Genomic DNA, 25,149 nt, shown 5'->3' on the forward strand with positions numbered 1-25,149 from the left:
AAGTAGTCAGGGCCATAACATTTTCTCGTCATTTCTGTAACTTTTTGCTGGCTTGTTTCTGAGAGCCCACTGAAGTGACAGCCTTATGCCACGTAACCTCTCAATGTCCAGATTTCAAAAATTGCCTGAAATGGCAAAAGCAGACACCACAGAGAGTTTTCTGTGTCACAGTCCAAAGCATGACTTTTCCTCTCCACCCAGAACTTTAAGCACCATACTAGCCACAAGACTCTAAGTGCTATCTTTCCCTATCCACAATGGAATTCTCACTGAAAGTTTCCTTAGGACAACTTTGCCTTTTCCATGTTATTCAAGAGTTTTATTCTTTGCATGTTGTACACACTGAAAATACATAGTTTTTGGTGGATGAGCTCACACTCACACACCACTTTATTTGTGCATATAGCCAACTTGCCATATCCACACAGTCCTTTTGATAGCTCTGGGGAAAACATGCTAAGTGGGCAGCTCAGGCCCTGCTTCCCAGGCAGCTATAGGTTTTAGCAGAGCAGATTTTTTTGGATTACAAAAGTAGCATAAAAATAAACTTCATCTAAGCCACTTATATAGAAAGTCCATTTACTTTTATCAAATTAAGTTCAGGACATACCTAAGTGAAGGAAAAAGAAAAAAAAACACCTCAAAAAACAAAACAAACAAACAAAAAAAACCAAGGTCAAGGGGAAAAGATACAGGGGTTGTGGAGGCTTACATGTTTATTAAAGTTGAAGAGCTAATTTTGCTCAGCATTTCCTATAGGTCAGGAAAACAGAAACCAGAGCAGTACAGTTAGTGGTTCCCAACCTGAGTGTGCCTCAAAATCGTTTAAAATAATGAGATTCCTAGGGTTCCCCCCAGACTTACTCAGCCATTTCCAAGAGGGAACCCAAAATATCTGTGCTTTTTCTAAACTACCCAAGTGAATCTAATGTTCAGTTGGTTCTGGAAATCACTGGGCTAAAAGACTAGCTTTTTTCTTTCTTTGTCTTCTTTTTTTTAAAATAAGGAATATGATATCAGTTCCTCCAGAGAATTAGAATGTTCCAGAACTTAGATCTCCTTTATGATGATCATCCAAATCACCTGACTCATTTCATACAACACAAAGTGATATAAGGCAAGATACACTCCAATATGTTCACCATAGTAAGTTTCATAAAATATGTTTTCAGATCCTTTGAATAAAGTTGAACTAATTAACCCAAAAAATAAATGAGAAAACTAACTTTATAATTGTAACAGCAATAAGATTTAGAAGTCTGCATAGTAGTATGCAGATTTTCTGAATAAAGAGTGACTGCACGTAACCTGAATATTTTTTTTAGATTTCAAAGAATTGTCCGCATTTGTATATTTATTAGTCTTGGAGAAAAATTTTAAGAGATCAATTATCTAAAAACTAATTCCATATTTATACATACTATTACAGCAATGATATATGAACACGGCAAGAAAAAAATTATCAACTAAAATGGAAAGATTCTCCCTTACAAGTAAAGGAAGTAAATTTCTCCCATCCAAGAGTCCTCCTTTCCAAAGGCAACCATTCTTATTCATTTCTGTTCTTAGTTTTTCTAGAGCTACCACCACAGCTCTAATAAACATACATTGAAATGTTTGGCTTGTCAGGGCACCTGGGTAACTCAGTAGGTTGAGCAACCCACTCTTGATCTCAACGTAGGTCTTGATCTCAGAGTTACAAGTTCAAGCCCCACACTGGGCTCCACACCGGTGTGGAGTCTACTTAAATAAATTGAATAAAGTAAAGGGTGTCTGGGTGGCTCAGTTGGTTAAACATCCAACTCTTGGTTTCTGCTCAGGGTCACAGATCTCAGGGTCCTGGGATCTAGCCCCGACTAGGGATCCATGCTCAGCTGGGAGTCTGTTTCAGTATTCTTCCTCTCTCTCTCTCTCCCTCTGCTCCTCCCCCTACTCTATCTAAAATAAATACATAAATCTCTCACCAAGACAGATGACATAGCCTGCCTATCTACCTCCACAACATTGGACAGGTAGATCAAATTACTATTTTTGTTTTTTGTTGGTTATTTTATAATTTTAACTGACATTCTTCAAAGTCTATTCCATGTTTTATTATTTGTTAAAGCCTCTCTTTGCTCCCCTCTGTGTAAAATGGAAGCCCTTCATTTTCATTCCTGTGGTCTTCCCCATCAACCTCACCCCTCTTTCTTTCAACACTGCAGCAAACATAAATAAATCACTGTTAGACTATATGGAAACCCTTCAACTGTTGTCTATAGGTTGATTCTAAATTGGAAAATACCTAAGACATTATGAGTACAGAAATATTGACCATTGCAGAACCAATAGGGTGCTATGGTTACATTTTCTTTTCTAATGATTCACTTTTATAATGCCCATGTGAGTGAAGGATGCTCCTCATTTCCACGTTGCACATTTTCTCTTTGCTTAAACTCCTTCTGTATAACAAGCTCATGACCATGCCATTTTTATGGTTTGATTCGAAACTGTCCAAAGAGATTCTTTGTACAAACTTGTTTTTTATTTTTAAGTGTCTAATTACCTTTATTTTTGGAAGATGCTTCTTCACTTTCTCATTTAGAACTTCCACTTTGTATCCTTTCTGTCTATTACTTAGAATTCATTCTTTTCTTTGTACAAGGGTCCACTAATTTTATTTTTTGCCAACTACATATTTAGGCAGCTCTGACTCAGGGAAATATATTTGGAGAATCATCCTAGGGTATTGCCACCATATCTTTCATCACATGCCCTTCTGTTTTGGTTTCCTCCTCATTTCCCTAAAGTATATAAGTAATATCATGAAGGATACATAGAAAGTAAATTTTTTAAAACCTTACAGATCTGGAAAAAATGCAGTATCTAAGTATATTCTATCCAAATGCATTTGAGAGTCTAAATGAAATGGATAGTTTTTAATAAAAATAAGTCATTAAATTCCTTCCTATAAATACAGAGCATTTTGTCCATTAGCCATGTAGAAAATTGGCAGATGTATTACAGCAATATAGCCTGGGAAATCTCACCGTCCAAATGGATTCACAGGTACATTCTTTTAACCATTCAAGGAAAAAACAATTCTGATGCTCTTAACTAATCCTAGGCATGGGAAAAAGGGAAATAGCCAACCCATTTTTATAAACCCAACATGACATTAATATCTTAAAATTACAAACCACAAAACTACAAAAATACAGTATATTTTACTCTTGAATATTGATGCAGTCTTCTTTAAAAAAAAAAAAAAGATTTATTTATTTTAGAAAGAGAGACAGAGCCTGTTAAGAGGGAAGGGCAGAGGGTGAGGGAGAGAGAGAATCATAAGCAGGCTCCCCACTGAGCATGGAGCCAGACTTGGGGGGGTCAATCTCAGGACCCTGAGATCATGACCTGAGCAGAAATCAAGAGTCGGACACAACTGACTGAATCATTCATGTGCCCCTGACTGCAGAGTCTTAAAACCTTATTAGCAAAGAAAATTCAGCTTGGTCATTAAAGAAGAACATATTCCAACCAAGTGAAGTTCATCTTCAGTGTCTTCAAAATGAAAAATCTATTTGTAAAACGCATCATATCCAAGGGTCAAAGGAGAGCATTATTTATTATTATCTCAGTGGTTGTGGGAAAATACTTGACTACATTCATTATCCATTTTTTTCATTAAAATGTATTTTAATAAAATTGGAATAAGTAGTATAATATATATATATAGAAATAAACATAACTCTATATAAATAAAAGAAATACATGAATATTATATTTATTTCAATGGAACTAGATAAATGAAAGTAATGGGTAAATACAGTAGGTATATGAAAATACAATTGTAATTATTTTTGTATGATATCTTACATTCCTAGAAACCTCAGGGGAATCATCAAAAATTACTACAACCAAGGGAATTTAGTAATGAGAAGTAATAGATAAAAAATTTTCTATGTAGAAGTAAACACTGCAAATATAATGGAATGAAACAAATGATCTAAAGTAGAAGTCAACAAACTTTTCAGTAAAGGGCCAGATGTTTCCTATTTTAAGCTTTGCAGGTCATATGGTCTCTGTTGCAACAACACAACTTTAAGCAGGGTAGACTGTATGTAAATGATGGGTGTGGCTGAGTTCCAATAAGTTTTATTTAGAACAGCAGGCAACCTCTGATCCAAAATAACAAGGCAATATCCAAAATGCCTAAGCACCTGAAGACTCATCCATAACCCATTTACAGAAAACTAAAATTCTAGGAAGGGCAAAAAAGTGATTTCGTGCTCCTTTGGAGTAAGAGTCAATACTACAATGATGTCAGGTTCCCCAAATTAATCTATAGATTGGATCTAATCCTTTCCAAATATCAGCTAAAGTTCATTTATAGCCCAATAGAGAAATGAAGTAACATGAAGGGAAAAATTAACAGAAAAGAACAGTAGGCATAAAGAAAGATCTTGGGGGAAGTATAAATCAATGTGACCTGCTTGGAAGGTGGATTGTGACATCTGTCAAATTTGTGAAAATGCAATCCTGTGACTCAATAATTCTGCCAATAGGAGGTTATCCTACTGATGTGTGGGCAGATGTTCACCAACATACTGGTACTGTAATTCTCCTAGCAATGTTTTCCATCTGACTTTGTTTATATTGTTAATATCAGTAGGGCCATCTAGGCAAGCTATTAAAAGCTATTTTATTTATTTTCACCCTTGTCTCTCTAGCTTAATCAATGCTCTGCTCTATTATCTGAGAGACCATAACAATACTCTGGTAATGGTTTGTGAAGTAACTTTTGGCCTTCCCTGAAATTGCTGACTACTTGAACTTCCTTGGCAATGAAAGCAAATAATCAGATATACTAAATAAAACCTACAGTCAATATGCTCAAGAAGGTGACTATTAGAACTCTGTTGCTGGAATTATAGACCATTGACCCCAGAGCTCTGTGCGCCCTTCCATATTGATAAATGTTCTGATGAATAAAATGGATTCCATCTTAGGTAAACTTTGGGAATATGCGTTATCCAAATTTACTTAATAAGAAAACACACTTTTTCCCCCTTCATGAATGTTTGGGAAATATCTTCCTATAGAGAGAAATAAGAGAAAAGAGAATAAAATAAATGAAAAATAAAATGTAGAGATATGAATATAAATTTTAGGTGGGGTTCCTTGGGAAGATGGCTCTGAACTATATATGATATAGCTGTTGTCATTATTGTTATTTAACTGTTATGGCGGCCAAAATCAAATATATGCCCATGATAGTCTGTTCATTTCTTTCTTTCCCCCTTTGTTTACAAGAGCTGCTGGGTGGAGAAAAAAAAAGGTGTTCTCACATTATCACTTCTTAAATGCAGTTCTATATATTTTTGACATGATTTTTTTTTAAATGGAAAAAAAAAAAAAAAAAAGCTTATAGTTCTAAAAGGTAGAAAACCTTAAGGACTGATTTGAGCCAGGGCTGATGTCACTAGGAAAACAATAGCTTTTTTTGTGTGTGTGTGTGCAGACAACTCCACTGCCTGAAATGCACAGTTTGTTGGGGAGGGGGGGGTGGGATGTAGTAGGGGGAAGCTGGGGGTCGAAAAGAAAGAAAAAAAATTCTTTTGCAAGTAGATTCAAATATTTTCTTCTGTCTGCCTTGCATAAAAGGAAATGAGAAAATGTCTTGTCTTTCACAGCAAATCTCAACACTTCTGTGTCAGGAGTCTTTGGAGGGGGTGAGGGGCAGGGGCGTGGGGGGCTCACCTTGAATGGGGAGTGCCAGCTGCCAGTGGAAAAACCTCCCCCTCTGACTTTCACAGTCATCCTCTCACGCTGCTCTGCCTTTGACACCATCACCTCTCTTCTCTGTTCTTCCTCAGCGCCCCCATCCCCGCCTGCCCCCCGGTTTTATTGTATTTTTTTCCTAGTCTCTGAAAATGCAATGGAGAATAAAAATGTGGTGAGACCTGCCGCCACCACCTATGCCCTCCAGTTCTAAGCTGACAAAAATGTCAAGAAACTGACAGTAAAATATGCGAAGCAAAAGCCCTTGCAAACAGGAACAAACCCCAGACTATTTGGTGCTTTCACCACACTGTGTCATGGTTTTCAAACAGAAATAGCCATTGTGGGATTTATTATCTCTAACATCACTTGTTAAATTTGACACTATGCATATTATATATATAGAGAGATAATAATAATAAATATATAATAATAAATATATATAGAGAGAAACATAATAATATTAAGAATCCTGAAGTAGAAGCTTTTGAAGACGGGAAGAGGACATGGACAGGTGGAGTACACCCAGTTCTTCTGGAGGGATCTTGGCCTCCCTCTGTGATGGAGTGTTGGTTCCTCCACCGCTGGGGTTTGTAACAGGGCAAGCGGGCTGGGAAGGGGAGCAAAAGTGCGACGACCACCACCACCCTTCTGCCCACAGGACGGCAGTACTGTGGATGAAACGTGGAAATATGCATTTATTTTCTTGGCCAACTGAGTGTCGTCAGAGATCCTGGTTAATTTCCCTGAACTCTTCCAGCCTGTGTTCAATATGATTCTAAGTGGTTCTCAGCACACGTCTTCCTTTTTTTTTTTTTCTTTAACATTTTATTTATTTATTCATGAGAGACCGAGAAAGAGGCAGAGATATAGGCAGAGGGAGGAACTGGCTCCCTGCGAGGAGCCTGATGAGGGACTTGATCCCAGGGCTCTGGAATCATCACCTGAGCCAAAGGCAGATGCTCAACCACTGAACCACCCAGATGCCCCAGCACATGATTTTCCTGAAATTAAAGGAACTTTTGAGAGGTTGTGAATAATGACTGTCCCTGTTTTCTGAGCCCCTGATGGAGGCTGGATTTTCCATGTGTTATCTACTCATCTGTCCCCCTATCTTACTAGGTAAATCCCTCCTCCCATCACCACCACCTCATTTGAGGGAGGAGAGAACGAAAGGCTTACAGGAGGGTAACTTTCTCAAAAATCACATGTATTAGTTGATAAAATGCATTTAACAGCAATTGTCTGATCCAAAATAGGCCTCTTGACACAAAGCTCTATGAGAGAAAATAGTTTGTTCAAGTTCTTTCTTTTTAATGTTTTTGTTCTTTTTTTAAGTCTTTATTTAAAATTCAAGTTATTTAATAAATATACTTGCAACTTATTGTTTTAAATAGGGAACACAACCTGGGGCACATTATAAGCAGGAGCTGTAGATATTCTGTAGTTATAAAAAGCGTAGTATTAACCTTTTCCTTTCTTTAAGAATTGAAACACTCTGTAAAGGTGGCTTTATTTCCTCATCTCTTCCCAGATTGAGAAACTAAGGCACATAAGCGTGGGATATCCTGTTTGGTTTAAACTGGTAATGACAACATTCTTGTAGCAATAGGAAGAAGCATCCGCATAAAATGACCCCATCAAGGCAGAATTAGGTTACTCCCTTGAGACATTAGATATCATGGATATGTTTATAATTGATGGTTTTAAAGTGCTTTTGAGTTGCCCTACTTTGCTTGGGGTATAAACAACTACAACTTAACTGCCCATAAATTTGGCATATTATGCCCTTATAAAGGAAAGAGAGAGAGAGGGAGAGAGAGAAGGAGAGAGAGAGAGAGAAGGAGGGAGGAAGAGAAGGAGGCGGGGGCGGGGGGGAAGGCGGGAGGTGAAAATAAACAAAAGAGGAGCAATAGGAAAGCATACAGGACTCAATTGCCCTTGAAATTTGCACACAGCATTTGCCACAGACAATTAATCTGCACACAGAAGAAAAAGAGGCCCTGGTAATCTCATGTGGCTCTTTCAAGGCATCCAGCAGGTGACCAGCAAAGCCAGGAGTTGAATCCAAGGTGTGTGGTTCCCTATCCTCTTCTGACCAAAGGACTCTCTTCCCTCTCCTGACTGGGAGCAAGACCATCTACACACCTCCTCCCCTATCCCAGATGTCTAGGGAGCCATAAAACTGCCATTGGAATCCAAATGTCACATCAGTGGAAATGTCTAAAGCCAATAACGGCTTCAGTGATAACCCCTTCATGTTCAAATAGATCCCTGGGGGAAGGAAAGGCATAGCTTCTCCTTCAAGACAGCCGAGGGGTGGGGGAGTTTGGTGCAAAGTCAGAACCCGCCCGCATCCATTAGCCTCCACCTCTCCTGGCACTCTTGCATAAATTTTATTATTACTTTAAAAGCAGATTGTGGGGAAGAAAGAATAACGGCTTTAATTCAATTTACATATGAATAGAAGAGTATGTGCAGGTATTGGAAGAAACTTCTAGTTAAAATATGAGCTGCAGAACAAAGATGGCCTGATTAGGAGTCCCGGTGAGGTGACAATGCTCTCATTTATTTGAGCTGTGGTTCAGAGGGTTCCCAAGAGGCTGTGACCACTTCCCAAAAAACTTTTCAAAACATTATTTTCAGCAGATCTACTTTTCTTCCTCATTTAAATGATTCTAGTTTGCATATTATACAGACAGAAGGTATGTATTTATTTTGAAGTGAGAGATAGAAATGTAAATAACTTTTATTTTGGAGGTAAGCCTCTTCCGTCTTAATTTGGACCATCAGTTGGTGACAAACGGAAACAATATTTTTAACCGAATGTAATGAATATAACTACATAAATTCTTCCTATCAGTCAAATTGTATTCTGCTAAATAGTCTATTTTGAAAACAAAGAAGTAACAACCAAAAGCAAAACACGGGAAGGTCTTTCTATATATCTTACCTTAAGGAAATTAATATACTTGTGTCTCTGCCTACCCAGAAATTGAACTCCTGGGTTTTTATCTTTTTTTTTTTTTTTTTTTTTTGCTGGAAATAGATAAATTAATTTACTGTGAGAAACATTTTGTATCTTCCCTTCCTATCTGCACCAGAAGCTAAATATAAACAGTGGAACATTGGTTTTTTACAAGTAGTACAGTGAAGACATCTCCTTTTTTACAAGAGCTTCCAACAGTATCCTCCAATGCCAGCATTCTTTTGGTCAAAATTTTGAGTACCTGATTTTGATCATGATGAGTCTGATGGTTGCATTTGCCCCTGTTAATTTCTCTCTTTACTATTTATTTATTTATCTATTTATTTTATTATTTTACTTTTTTTCTTTCCAAAATTCACAGTCATTACAGAATCTGTGCTTTCCATTTCTAGTGCGGCATGGTGGCATTGGTAACTTTCTGGAAATGAAGAGTTCTTTCAGAGGTCTTTTGCTTCTAAAATGGTGTCTATAATTTTCATGTCGCAAGGGAAGTGACATTCTGCTGCTATCAAAACATAATGAGTATATTACCCAGTCTTAGCTGAGTTTCACTCACACTTTGGTAGCGTATCTTAGAATACTTTTCCTCTTTTCCTTATAGTTACTTTCTTATTTTCCTTGGTGATATGTGTGTAGTATAATTTAAGTGGAAGTTGAAAATCAGATGTATTGGACTTTTAATCATAAGCATATATTCACACAGGCTTATAGGGGGCCTAAAGGAAATGACTAGAGGAAAAACTTGATAAAAATAAAACTATTCTATAGGGTATGCTTCCTTAAATGGTATTAACTGACCAGAGAGATCATTATTTTAAATTGACACAATGAACTATTTAGAATAGAAGTTAAGAACACGTGGGGTGCCTAGGTGATTCATTCAGTTAAACATCTGACTTCTGCTTAAGTCATGATCCCAGGGTCTGGGGATCAAGTCCAGAGTGGGGCTTCCAGCTCAGGGAGAGTCTGCTTATCCATCTCCCTCTGCCCCCGCCACCCACTCATGCTCTCTCTCGTAAATAAATTAAAAAATGTTTAAAAGGAACATAGCTTGGACTTTATATAGACTTGAGTTTCCAATTTTGCCACCTGCTAATCATTTTGCAGAAAGCCAATCTCTCTGAGCTGTAGTTTCTTCTTGTGGTAAGTGGAGACATGCCTACTCCTAATTCTTAGGTTTGTATGAACACATAGAACACTTAGTACCATAGAGTAGGATCTCATTATGTGTCATATACCAATATTGTGATTAGTAGTACTGTAGTAGGAATAGTAGGAATAAAATTAATCATCCTTACACACACACAGTCAGAAACACAGAAAACTAACTGCTGAGGAACTATCCTGGTCCAATCCAGCCCCAGCAATTCAGGCTATAGCACTGATTAGTTCATAAGTGTGCTATGTCTTTGATGCTCGTACCTTAACTGATATGACTTATTTAACACTTTTACATGAATTTCTTGTCGGAATAATTTAGTCAGGGTCAATTTCTTTTCTTTCCTCTTCATTTCTCTTTTCTTTTACTTCCTTTTCTTTTCTCTTCTCTTATCTCTTCTTTTCTTTCTTTTTTTTTTTTAAATCAGGATTACTTTCTGTTGTTTGCAACTGAACAGGCCTCACTGATGCAGATGAGAAAACCCAGATATTAACTTCATCTCTCTAAAATCACCATATTCTTCATACAGGGCTGATTTAAAATGTCTTGTCACTTCAGTGGCAGAGTACTACTTGCGATCTGACATAGTTAAGACAGCTTCTGATGCATAGCTTGCATCTTCTACAAAAACAAAATTCACTGCGTTTGCATGATAGTGCCTTCTGGTCAGTTCAGCCCAATGACCAATCATTGAGTTTGTGGAACAAAATCAACTAAATTGGTTGTTCAGATGCCTTGACCATTCATGTCACTCTCAAAGTATGATCTCATGCAACAGTTTGCTCACAGCTGTGCAGAGCTGTGTCCCAGCATTGAATCTGCATGGATTACATAATATGTGATAGAGCTAGTATTTTTTATTTTTTATTTTATTTTATTTTTTTTAAATTTTTATTTATTTATGATAGTCACAGAGAGAGGGAGAGAGAGAGGCAGAGACATAGGCAGAGGGAGAAGCAGGCTCCATGCACCAGGAGCCTGATGTGGGATTCGATCCTGGGTCTCCAGGATCGCGCCCTGGGCCAAAGGCAGGCGCCAAACCGCTGCGCCACCCAGGGATCCCCGAGCTAGTATTTTTTAAATGACTAGTTTGGATCTTTTTGTCTTTAATCATTATAACCAAGCATTTAATAGGAGACTAAAGTATCTAGGCTTTGTTATTGTCACCATTTAATGTTAAACATATTTTTTTTAAAGATTTTATTTATTTATTCATGAGAGGCACAGAGAGAAAGAGAGGCAGAGACACAGGCAGAGGGAGAGAAGCAGGCTCCATGCAGGGAGGCTAAGGTGGAACTCAATCCCGGGCCTCCAGGATCATGCCCTGGGCTAAAGGCAACACTAAACCACTGGGCCACGGGAGCTGCCCAGTTAAACATAATCTGAGTAGTATGCCTTGGTGGGGAGTAAGCCATTGAATTCTGAGTCTGAAAATCTGGATTGGAACCTCTATCCTGTCATATGGTAGCAAAACCACTTCCACTGAAGTAGATAGTTTCTGAGCCAATTTTTTGTGGACAATACTACTTGGCTTATGTACCCCACGAGCTATAATGAACATTAATTAAAATTGATTCTCATTGGTATTTATAGAACAAATAAACTTTCGGCATGAATGTGTTTCATAAATTGGAAAGCATTATACAGACTCTATTAAAGCTATGCTGTTCATCAATCCTATTATACTTTTCTAGTAGAATTGTTTTCTTCTTATCAAGACTAATATTTTCTCCTCTACGATACATTATCCTTTCCCATTTTTGTACTCCTGTTGTCCCCTATGTTCCAAATCTTTTCTTTTTAAAGATTTTATTTATTTATTCAAGAGAGACACAGAGAGCGAGGCAGAGACATAGGCAGAGGAAGAAGCAGGCTCTCTGCGGGGAGCCTGATGCGGGATTTAATCCCAGGACCCTGGGATCATGACCTGAGCCAAAGGCAGATGCTGAACCACTGAGTCACCCAGGTGCCTCTATTTTTCAAATCTGAAGGTTCTGACTCATACTACATTGAAAAGAAAGTATAACGTGGCATACCATTTCACTGATTGAAAACCTTTCTTTCATCCATACCCTCAATACATCTTTATTTCCTATTAGAAATGAGAAAATCATATGTGAAAGACCAAAGTTTTGACTTGTGCTACGACTCCCATCCCCTCTTGCCTTCAGATGGCAATTGTTCCTTTGACTGTTATTCCCTGCCTGATGGTGACTTTCTTTCCAACTTCTGTGTCTGCTTTTTCTCTTTTCTTTATGGGCTCATTTCCTTTACTCCTGAAATGCTGGCATTCCTCAGGCTTCATTCTAGATAATTTCCTTTCTTTCTCTAGATTTTCTGTCTGAATGAGCTCTGCTCTTCTTGTTTCAAAGATTACTCATATTCTAATAATTTTCAGGGTAGTAATCTCATGTGCGCTTCAGAACTATAGACTCAATTGCCTCCTTGGCATCCAGAATGCTCCCCCAAACATATGGAAACATACACCCCAAATCAATTTCTCTAGCTCAGTAAAAAAAAATCCCCCATTGGGGCACCTGAGTGGCTCAGTGCTTGAGCATCTGCCTTAAGCTCAGGTCATTATCTCAGGGTCCTGGGGTTGAGTCCCTTTGGGAGCCTACTTCTCCCTCTGCTTATGTCTCTGCCTCTCTCTGTGTCTCTCATGAATAAATAAACAAAATCTTTGAAAAAACATCTCCCATTTACCACTTCTGACAAATTCTCTCCTACCCCACATATAACCAATTCCTATTCTTTCTTCTTCAAAAACCAATCACAAGTTTTTCCATGTGTCTTCATCTCCCCTGAATCCACTATATTCAGACCACCAGCATTTCATCCTTAGTGATCACAAACAATAATCAAACTGTTTCTCGCCTAGGTCCAGATATTGACCTCTTCCAATCTCTTCTTCAAACAGCAACCCAAGTGATATTTTAACAGCTCCTTCTTGTACTTAGAATAAAATCTCAACAGTTTACCTAATATGGTCTACAAAGTTCTGATTAACCTGGCAAAGTCTTGGTCTCTCCCCCACCCTCATCTTCGGCCATTCTTTCTTTGGTCCTTCATGCACTCCAGCAATAATGACTTTTCAGACCCTTGACTGCACTAAGATCTTTCTCACTAAGGACCTTTGGATAGGCTATTCCCTTCACTTTGAGCACACTTCCCTTAATTTTTGCCTGGTTCAATAGTATTTTCATTTGATATCAGCTTAAATGTCTTTACTACTCCACCTACGACTGACTGTACCTTTACTCTTCCTTTATGATACTGCACCCCTATTTCTTCTTAGCACTTATCAAAAATCAGAACATTTTTATTGTGTATTTATTTACTTTATTCCTAACTAGATAGGAAGCAACAATTAGTCATCTTTTATATCCATTTTATTATCCAGTGTATACTTAGTGCATAACACAATCCTTAGCATATAGCCATTGCTTTTCATTATTTGTTAAAATTATGAATTCATGAATGAATTCTCTATAATGCTCAACTTCTAATGCCAACTTTCTATTCCATTTTTGTGCTAGAAATGCTGGAATATATTTATGATTCCATGTTTCAACCATTTTATGGACATGTGATAAGGACTTCTATTGAAGATAAGATTTAGCAACTATATTAAAGATATTTTTCTGCTTATGCCTTATTGAAGTTCACAAAATATCCCCACAACATAACTTTCAATGCCCTAAGTTGTATAAAAAAGTGGAAGTAAGATCTTTGAAGAAAAATGAATCCTCCAACCTCCTCAAATTCTTAACTCATCAATGAATAGAATTGTCCATGTCAGAAATTTGAAATGTGAATAATTTTCAGATGTTCTTTTATCTTTTTAGCCTGATCTTTAATTTATTATTTCAAGAATGGATGTCCTAACTCTACTGATGAAAGAGAACTCGCATAGCCCGTAAACTCAATGAGCCATTAAATAGGTGACAATAATCTTGATAGAAGTTTGGAATATTTAATTAGTGCAAAAAATACTCTTAGCCAGTGTGCTCAATTACTTCCATGGATACTCCCCAAAATATCAACCAACTATTTTGTATGACCATGAAATGCTTTGGAAGACATTTAAGACTGAAAAAGGAGATAATATTTCATCTATTAATTGAGGACTTGACATGCTTGTCTATGTCCAGTAATAAAGTTTCAAAGTGAATTCAGTTTAGATCCTTGAGATATTTTTAAAGGTGACATTTCTATTCTTAAGGTTAACATTATATATGACAGTAACTGGAAGGCTGTGAAAACCTCTAGGCTAGAGAAAGAAAGTATAATGTCTTGGTGTACTCAATATTATCATTATTGTTTCTACATTGGCCAAAGACCAATAAAACATGGAAAAGAAACAAAAAAAAAAACCCCATAATCTTACAAATTATAATCATGATCAAGAAACCACTCTTTAAAGTGGTCCATTAGCATGAGAACAAACAGCTTAGAGGAAGAATACAATGGAGAAGAGGTAGTAAAAAAGAGGAATAAGGGAGGAGGAGGAGTCAGATGCTCTAAGTAAGGGAACACAGGGACACTGGACTTATTTTTGTAAGACCTGACTCTGTATCTCTCTCAGTTTATTCAATAGGAAAACAAGTAATGGTTTTAAGAGTTGGGGCTTTATTTTTTTTTATTTTTTTTTAATTTTATTTATTTATGATAGTCACATAGAGAGAGAGAGAGAGAGAGAGAGAGGCAGAGACATAGGCAGAGGGAGAAGCAGGCTCCATGCACCGGGAGCCTGACGTGGGATTCGATCCGGGGTCTCCAGGATCGCGCCCTGGGCCAAAGGCAGGCGCCAAACCGCTGCGCCACCCAGGGATCCCAAGAGTTGGGGCTTTAACATTGGTTGCATCATTCCTTTTCTGGACTAAATCTGAACTAAATAAATTCTTTTTTTTTTTTTAAGATTTTATTTATTTATTCATGAGAGACCCACAGAGAGAGGCAGAGACACAGACAGAAGGAGAAACAGGCTCCCTGTGGGGAGCCTGATTCAGGACTCGATCCCAGGACACCAGGATCATGACCCGAGCTAAAGGCAGATGCTCAGCCACTAAGCCATCCAGGTGTCCCTAATTTCTTTTGATTAAAAAATAATAACCAAATATTTAGTCTTCCAAATAGGCTCAATGTTTTAGACAACGTGAAAGTGTGGTTAAATGTTTTACAAAACTCCATCATACAGATTTACTCCACTAATCAGTCCTGACATCCCATCTTGGATGCGAGAAACAGGCAAATTGTTCTACCACCTATTGAAGCAGATTGTTTCTTATAAAATATGGTATCAACCTGAGAATTTATTTTTTCTGTTTAATCATTCAATGATTAGTTGATTAAATGATCATTATTGCTTCTGGAGGTATTAGAATGACTCCAAACATCAAATAGTTTAGTTTAGTCTTATGAATAAATATGCAAGTAAATAATACAAGAAAGTGTTATTGATGCTAAGATTAATATTTGTATCAGATACTGTGTGAATATAGAGGAGGTTTAAAATCTACTAGAAAAAAGGAAAGACAAAGCTCCCTGGACAATTTATGGGAGTTGAGTTGATGATGAAGCAGTAAATATTTCTTCAAACAATGAACTCAAATAGAGGCTAATTGTTATTTTTTTCCCCACAATGGAATCATTCAAATTTTACAATGTATTTCCAGTTTAAAGTTTTTCTTAATTATCATTGTTCATAATGGATACTTGTGTAACAAGTTCAAGACAATTTCTTTTTGTTTCCTTTGTGCTGAATAATTGTTTGATTGTTTTCTATTGAATGATGGAATCAATAGATACTTTGATGTCCTGTATACAACAAATGTGCTGGACTCTTGGCACATCTCACAAACCTCTCTTACCTCAAAGTGTCAGGTCTAGAAATAAGCAAAGTTGATTTATGGGGTATCACCAAGATTCAATGTGACACTTACTACTCTTTGACAACATATTAGGTAGTGGTTTGGTTTGCTAAAGTGATTCCCCATCCCATTTTGGGACTCAGCTGCACAAAAATTAATTATGATTCTTGGATCTTGGCACATTTGAATCATTGGCCAACAAGTAGACTACATTTATTTAAGTATTTTTAAATAACATAATAAACACCAATGAGACCACCACTGATAAGAGTAATCTAAGACTTTGACACTAGCCTTGTCCTATTATATGTCCAGGAGCCTCATTAAACTCTTTATCATTTCTAATTATTTGTCTTTCAATTATTTTTGATTCTTGTATATAAATTTGTATATAATTTGTTATAACAACTATTATATTGTGTCTATTTCAATCACTTTCAACAATCATGTCTTTTACTTCTGTTATTTCACTTTTTAGGGTCTCCAATAATATGTTCACTAGAAATAGATTTTTGAACACACTTGTCTTTTTCTTGTTTAAAAAAAAATGAGGAGATCCCTGGGTGGCTCAGCGGTTTAGTGCCTGCCTTTGGCCCAGGGAGCGATCCTGGAGTCCCGGGGATCGAGTCCCACATCGGGCTCCCGGCATGGAGCCTGCTTCTCCCTCCTCCTGTGTCTCTGCCCCTCTCTCTCTCTCTCTCTCTCTCTATGTCTATCATAAATAAATAAATAAATCTTTAAAATAAATAAATAAATAAAATAAAAATAAAAATAAATGAGTTTCAAGTATTCTCATTTAGAAGGCTATATATTTTAAGTTTTTGATTTTATTTTTTTAATACTATTTTACCAGGTTTAAGAAAATTCCTTTCTATAATTAATTGACTAAGGCTCTTTAATCATGAGTAGATGCTAATTTTTAAAATTATTTTTAAAATTTAGACAATTACAGAAATCTTTTACTTTTAAAATGTTACTGTATTAGTGAATTTTCTCTTTTTAACTTGTATTAATGAATTTTCTAATGCTGAATGAGTCTTGCATACATACAATCGATCCAAGTTGGTTGTGATATATTGTCTCTTTATTCAGAGTTGGATCAATTTAAAATGTTTTATTTAGGATTTTGATATCTGCATTCATTACATTAAGTAGTTATATAGTTTTTTTCCCTTTTCTTTAACGTTTTTGGGTTTGGTAACAAAGATATACTGAACTTTGTATTGGTGTATAATCATTTGTTTTATTTTGTTTTCCTGTTGTTTAGATATTTTGTAAAATACTAGGATAAACTATCCATTGAACATTTCATGAAACTCACTTTTGAAATAAATAAGGCCTGAAATTTCCTTGTGAGAAGAATATTAAACCATTATTTCATTTTTTAAAAAACGTATTGCTAAGCTTTTTCCATTGCTTCATGATTAGTAGCTTCATTTTTCTGGGATATGGCTAATTGTTTCTAAATTTCCAAAGGTATTAGCATACTGATAGTTGATAGTATCAAATTTTTGGTAGAGGATTTACTGAGATATAATTCACATATTGTTCAACTCACCCATTTAAAATGTATGGTTCAATGTATTTTTTGTATATTCAGGGTGTGTAACCAGTATCATAATCTAATTTTAGAATATTTTCATCACCCCTCAAAAGAAACCTTAAACTCATTAACTGTCAATCCCCATTCTGTCCCACTCCCTGGCAATAGGCAACCATGAATATACTATATATCTCTAGAAATTTGCTAATTCTGGACACTTCATATAAATAGAATCATATAGTATGTGGTCTTTCATGATTGGCTTCTTTTGCTTAGATTAATTTTTTTAGATTCATTCATATTGGAGCACCGATACTTCATTTCTTTTTATAGCTGAATGATTTTACATTGTTTGAATACACCACATTTTATTGATCAATTCATTGATGGATGTAAGGTTGTTTCCACCTTTTGGCTATTATGCATATAGCTGCTAGGATATTCATGTATAAGATTTTGTATGGATATACATTTTAATTTGTCTTAGGTATGTATCTAGAGATGGACTTGATAGGACATATGGTAATTCTACATTTAACTTTTTAAAGAACTGCCAGACTATTTTCAAAGGCAACTGTATCATTTTACATTCCCATCAGCAATGTTTGAGAGTTTTGATTTTTCCAAATCCTCACCAATACTTGCTATTACCTGCCTTTTTAAAATTATGCCCATCCTGTGTTACAGAGTGATATTTCATTGTGGTTTTGATTTGCATTTCCTTGATAATAGTAAACATTTTTTTCATATGTTGGTTGGAAAATTGTATATCTTTTTTTAAGAGAAATATCAATTCAGAGCCTTTGCTCAATTTTTTTGTTCTTAGACAAAACTATTGAGATGTAAGCATTCTGTATGTATTCTAGATATAAATGCTTTTATATCGTTTATATCCAGATATAAATACTTATATATCTTTTATATCCATTTGTCACAGTGCAATTTGTTGAAAAAAACTATCTTTTCCACATTGAATTGTCTTAGCAGCCTTGTAAAAAATCAACTGACTGTACATGTGAAGCTTTATTTCTGGGTTCTCAATTCTATTCATTTGATCTATAGATCTCTCTTCTTATGCCATGGCCACATAAATGTGATTACTTTTGCTTTGCAGTAATTATTGAAATCAGGAAATATGACTCATGACTTTATGATTGTTTTGGCTCTTCTGAGTCTCTTAAGTTTCTTAATGAATTTTCTAATCAGTTTGTCAATTTCTGGAAAGAGACTACTTGGGATTCTTATTGGGATTGCATTGACTCTGTAGGTCAATTTGAGAATGCTATCTTTTTAAAAAAGTTTTTATTTAAATTCCAATTAGTTAACATACAGTGTAATATTAGATTCAAGTGTACAATTTAGTGATTCAACACTTACATACAACATCCGGTGCTCATGCACTCTTTAACCTCCGTCACCAACCACTGGACTTCAAACTATATAATAAAGTAAGACAGTATGGTACTGGCACAAAAATAGAAACATAGAACAATAGAACAGAATAGAAAACCCAGAATTAAACCCACAACTATATGGCCAATTGATCTTTGACAAAGCAGAAAAGAATACCCAATGGAAAAAAGTCTTTTCAAAAATGGTGTTGGGAAAACTGGGCAGCAACATGCAAAAGAATGAAACTGGACAACTTTCTTTTTTTTTTTTTTTTCTGGACAACTTTCTTACACCACACATAAAAGCAAATTAAAAGTGGATTAAAGACCTAAATGTGAGATAGGAAAGCACTAAAATCTAGAGGAAGAACACAGACAGTAACCTCTTTGAAATCAGCCATAGCAACTTCTTACTAGATATGTCTAGAGGCAATAGAAACAAAGGCAAAAATAAACTATTGGGACCCCATCAGAATAAAAACCTGCACAGTGAAGGAAACAATTGTTAAAACTAAAAAGCAACCCATGGAATGGGAGAAGATATTTGCAAATGACATATATGATAAAGGGTTACCATCTAAAATAAATAAAGAATTTATAAAACTCAACATCTGAAAAACAAATAATCCAATTAAAAGATAGGGAGAAGACATGAATAGACATATTTCCAAAGAAAACATACAGATGGCCAACAGATACGTGAAAACATTTTCAACATCACTCATCATCAGGCAAGTGCAAATCAAAACTATGAGATATCACTTCATAGCAGTCAGAATAGCTAAAATTAACAACACAAGAAAAAAACAGGTGTTGATGAAGATGTAAAGAAAGGGGAACCCTCTTACATTACTGGTGGGAATGCAAAGTGGTGCAGCCACTCTGGAACACAATATGGAGTTTCCTCAAAAAGTTAAAAATAGAACTAACCTATGATCCAGCAATTACACTACTAAGTTTTTATCCAGAGAATACAAAATTACTAATTAGAAGGGATTCATGCACCCTGATGTTCAGCAATATCTACAAAAGCCAAATTATGGGAGTAGTGCTATCTTAACAATATTAAATTACCTGACCCATTGCCATGGCATGTCTTTTAATTTGTTTAGATCTTTTTAAATTTCTTTTGAAAGTGTTTTACATTTTCCATAGTGAAAAGTGTGTACCTATTTTATTGAATTTATAAGTATTTTTTGAATTCTATTTTAAATGAGATTGTTTACTTCATTTTATTTCTTGGATACTGCATTGCAAGTGAATAAAAATACAATTTATTTTTGTGAATTGATCTTCTGTCCTATAAACTGCTGAATGTGTTTATTAGTTCTAATAGTTTTTTCTTAAATTGAGATACAATTGACATTTAACATTAGTTTCAAAAGTACAACATGATTTCATATTTGAAATGATCACCACAATAAATCTAGTTAACATCTATCACCACACATAGCTATGATTTTTCCCGGGATGAGAATTTTTAATATTTACTTTATTAGCAACTTTCAAATATACATTATAATTAACTACAATTGCCATGCTGTACATTTTTAATAGTTTTGGTGCCTGCATATGTATTTAATTTGCTATATACAAAATCATGCCACCTGCAAATAAGTAGTTTTAACACTTCCTTTTCCTTCTAACTGTATTTTATTGGATTTTCTTGCCTAATTGCATTTGCCAGAACTTCTAGTACAATGTTCAATGGAAGTGGTGAAAGTGGGTTTTCCTGTCTTTTATATATTCTTTTAAGGAGCAGTAGTCAGTTTTTCATCATTAAGTATGATGTCAGCTATGGGATTTTTTTAAACCTGACCTTTACCAGATTGAGAAATTTCCCTTCTTAGTTTGCTAAAAATATTTTTCATTTGTTTTATCATGAAAGTGTATTGAATTCTGGTCAGTGCTGTATTTAAGTCTATTGAAATATATTTAAAAACAATTATTTTGACATAGTGTATTTACATCAATTGATTTTGGGATATTAGATTATCTTTGCATTTCTAAGATAAGTCCCCTTTGTCATGTTATATACCCCCTTATCTGTTGCTTGATTCATTTGTTAATATTTTGTTGAGAATTTTTACATCTATAGTCATGAAAGATATTGGTCTCTAGTTTTCTTTTATTATTATTATTATTATTTCTTTGTAATCACTGTTTGGCCTGTGAGGGTAATACTGGCCTCAGAGAATGAGTTAAAAATTATCCTCTCCTTTTCTATTCTTGGGAAGGGTTTGTGATGAATTGTTATTACTTCCTAGTGAATGTTTGGCAGAATTTACCAGGGAAGCCATCTGGGCTTGAACTCTTCTTAATAGGAAGTTTACTGATTCAAATTCCTTAATTTTTGTAGATTTTCCCATATTTTCTATGATTCTTTGAGTCGATTTCAGTAGCTTGTGTCTTCCTAGGAATTTTCCATTTTATTTAAGTTACCTAATTTACTGGCATACATTTGCTCCTACTATTGCCTTAAGATCCTTTTTACTTTTGTTGTTTTGGTAGTAATGTCTCCTCTCTCATTTTTTATTTTACTAATTTGAAAGTCATTTCTTTTTATCTTGTTGAACCTAATTAAAGGTTTGTTGATCTTTTCAAAGAACTAATTTTGGTTTTATAAATGTTTCCTATGATTTTTCTATTTTTAAATTCAATTTCCCTCCAACTTTTATTACATTATTTTATGTTTCCTTCAGCTTGCTTTAGATTTAGTTTGCTCTTCTTTCTACAGTGTCTTAAATTGGAAGGTTAAGTTACTGATTTGAGATTTTTCTTACTTTTTATGGAATGCATCATACTTGACAAAACTTAGATCCTTAAACAACTCATCTTTTTAGCATATGATCTTTTTTTTTCCTTAGAAGCATTAATTACTCTATCAGGTAATGTAGAAAGTGGATAATCAACCCCAAAAATGAGTCAACTCCAGTAAGAAAATGAAGGGTGAGGGAAGATAGTAGAAGAACGGCAGAGTGAAGAGTAAATTGCTTCAGAAACCAGAAAAACCTACCACTCTCCACAAAGCAGCTGGTAGGTAAGGCTTTATTCTTTCCTGGGGAAAGAAGAGATTCATTAAAAGAAAACACTTCTTGGATTCTATTTATGCCCAACCTGGGATAGTTGATGGATGATGTGAAAAATCTAACACAATAATTAACCTAAGTTAGTTATTTCCTCTGCACTATTCCCTCCAGATATGCACAAGACTAACCTGATACTACTCTTGAGGAAATCTGGACAAGAGGAAACATAAATGTGGGGGCAGATATTTTATTGTCCCAAAGAAATGACACAACATTTTCAGAATTCCAAAGGTGCCTTTTGGATTTTTCTTGTTTGCATATCTCATAGCTCTATCAGAATGTCTCCCACCTGAGGCCAAAACTATCACCTTACACATGCTATGTCAAAACAATTCTGTTACCTGGGGATATTTATTTTTTCTCATTTTTTCTCTCCATGAAAGTATTTTTGCTCCAAAAATTGTATTGGATTAATCTTAGAGGAGGAATCTAACAGTCATTTCTATATCTAGAAAAAAACACTCCAAACATCTTAAAAACATCGTTTTGAGTTATAAAAACGGCAACAATTAGCATGCAACACCGAATTGTTTACATTATGGAAATATCACATTTATTAACTAGTTTGATAATCATATAAGCCCTATAAAATAGGTAAATTATCAATATTCCAATATTGATAATAAGTATTGATAATTCAGTAGGTATTGATCAATACGTATTGATAATTCCTATTATCAATATTCCAATATTGATAATAGGTAAATCATCAATAGTACACAGGAGAAAACCTGAGGTTTAAAAAGACTGAATGATTTGCCCCAATTCTTTTTGTTTAAGGTTTTATTTATTTATGAGAGACACAGAGAGAGAGAGAGACATAGGCAAAGGGAGAAGCAGGCTCCCTGCAAGGAGCTCAATGTGGGATTCGATCCCGGATCCCAGGATCATGCCCTGAGCCGAAGGCAGATGCTTAACCACTGAGCCACCCAGGTGTCCCAATTTACCCCAACTCTTACACTTAGTTATTCATGCCTAATGAATTATTCTTCAGAAAGTGTTTTTCTCAGTGATTGAATTTCTGATGTTTTCCCCCCAAATATTCACAAAATCCTTGTCATTCTCCCATCACTTCAAACTGTACATAATCTTTTTCCTTTCCATAGGGAGAGAAAGGGGGGTAGGAGAAGAAAGAGAAGAAGAGAGAGAATCTTAAGTGGGAGCTCGATCTCACAACCCTGAGATCATGACCTGAGCAGAAATCAAGAGTTAGATGTTCTACTGACTGAGCCATCCAGGTGCCCCAATAATCTTATTTTAATCTGATACTGGAGTCTTTTCATTTGAAGTAATTAAAGAAAGTATGTATTTTATGGTAAGAATTTGAAACTTATGTGCCCCAGGAAGATATAGCCTGAGGCCCTAGTTTTTATTTCATTTTATTTTAAATAAAATTGGTTCCACATGTGAAAGAGCTTGGAAGTCACCACTCAATCTTAAACAAGTAAGAAGCTGAACAAACTTAAAAATCAATAACTCTTACTGAATCCATAAAGGAGGGAAGGGCTACACTGTTGACCGCATCATTAAAGAGACAGGTGAATACAGGGAGTCATGGTGTACCAGAGCAGAGACTCAGGAGCATGAGAACTCGTACCAGGTAGAAAAACTTCAATTGCAATTAATGAACTGCTGGAGGCTCTTAAAAGGACAAGTCTGAGAGTTAAAAGTTCAGGGTGACACTGTCATATAAAACCCCACAGTTTTGTGAGATTGACCTCCAAGAACTTGACCAGGTTCCACCATAAGTAATGGAGAAAATTTTTCTTTTTTAAAAAAATATTTTATTTATTTATTCATTATAGACACAGAGAGAGAAGCAGAGACACAGGCAGAGGGAGAGGCAGGCTCCCTCACAAGGAGCCTGATGTGGGACTTGATCCCAGGACCCTGGGATCACACTCTGAGCTAAAGGCAGATGCTCACTACTGAGCCACCCAGGTGTCCCTGGAAAAAAAATTTTTTCTCATGTTTCTATCAGAGCGAGGGGGGAAGGAACCATTTTGAATTACACTCAAGCATTCTATTTTTCCTAACAAGGCCTACTCTTGAAGGAAGCTAGATAACCAAAGACTCACCTGCTAGGGTATTATCAGAGCCTTGCTGACCCAGGAGTAGGGCAATAACCAACTTTAACCCACCCTAGCCATTCTGTCCTACCTAACTGGGAAGAGGAAAACAAAAACAAAAACAAAACAAAACCTGAGAAACATCTGGTAAATTCACAATCCAGAGATACATGTTGACTAAAAGACTGAGATCTGATTGTAGGATTGTAGAATGCTTCCCCTTCCTCAGTACCTCACCACCATGTTATTAAGACCTATTTATAGCAGTTCATTTTACCCAGTACATTAGTCTGGCTATCAAGAAAACAAGTACAAGGTACACCAAAGGGCAAAAAAACACAATTTGAAGATCAGAGTAAGCATCAGAAATAGGAGTGGTAGGAATGATCAGACCAAGAATTTTAAACAGCTTTGATTAATATGTTAAGGGATTTAATGGGAATAAAGTAGATAGCATTCAAGGAAAGATGGGCAATATAAGCAGAAAAGCAGAAATCTCAGGAAAGAACCAAAAGGAAATGCTAGAGATTAAAAAATAAAAACAACAACAACAACAACAACAACAACAAAAAAACAGTATAAAACATATGAAGAATGCCTTTGATGGGCATGGCCAAGCAAAGAATTTCAGAGCTAGAGAGGATTTATCAAAAGAATCCTTGAAACCTAAAAAGCAAAGAGAACAAAGACTGAAAATAAAAAACCAAGAAAAACAAACCTAGAACAGAATGTTCAAGAACTATGGGACAACTACAAATTGTGTATATATGTGTGTGTGTGTGTGTGTGTGTGTGTGTATGTATATATATATATATATATATATATATATATATATATATATATATAAAATAAAGGGGGAATATAAGAAAAAAAGAGAAAGGAATAGAAGAAATAGTTGAAACAATAATGAGTGAGAATTTCCTCCAAATTAATGTCAGACATCACACCACAGATCCAGGAAGCTCAGAGAATACTAAGCAGGATAAATGCTTCCTCCTCCCCAAAAAAAGAAAACCAAAGCAAAACACTACCTATGTACAGCCTTTCAACCTACAGAAAATCAAAGATAAGGGGAAAGAAACCTAAGAGAACCCAAAGACAAAGAATACCTCACTTTAGAGGAACAAGGTTAAGAATTACACCTGACCTCTTTGAAACCATGAGAGCAAGAAGACAGTGTGAAGAAATATTTAAAGTATTGAATAAAAATAAAATACCAACCTAGAATTCTGTATCTTCTGAAATACTCCTTCAAAAGTAAAGGGAAAATAAAGAC

This window comes from Canis lupus, chromosome 2 (genome assembly GCF_048164855.1).
Source record: "Canis lupus baileyi chromosome 2, mCanLup2.hap1, whole genome shotgun sequence".
NCBI lineage: Eukaryota > Metazoa > Chordata > Mammalia > Carnivora > Canidae > Canis > Canis lupus.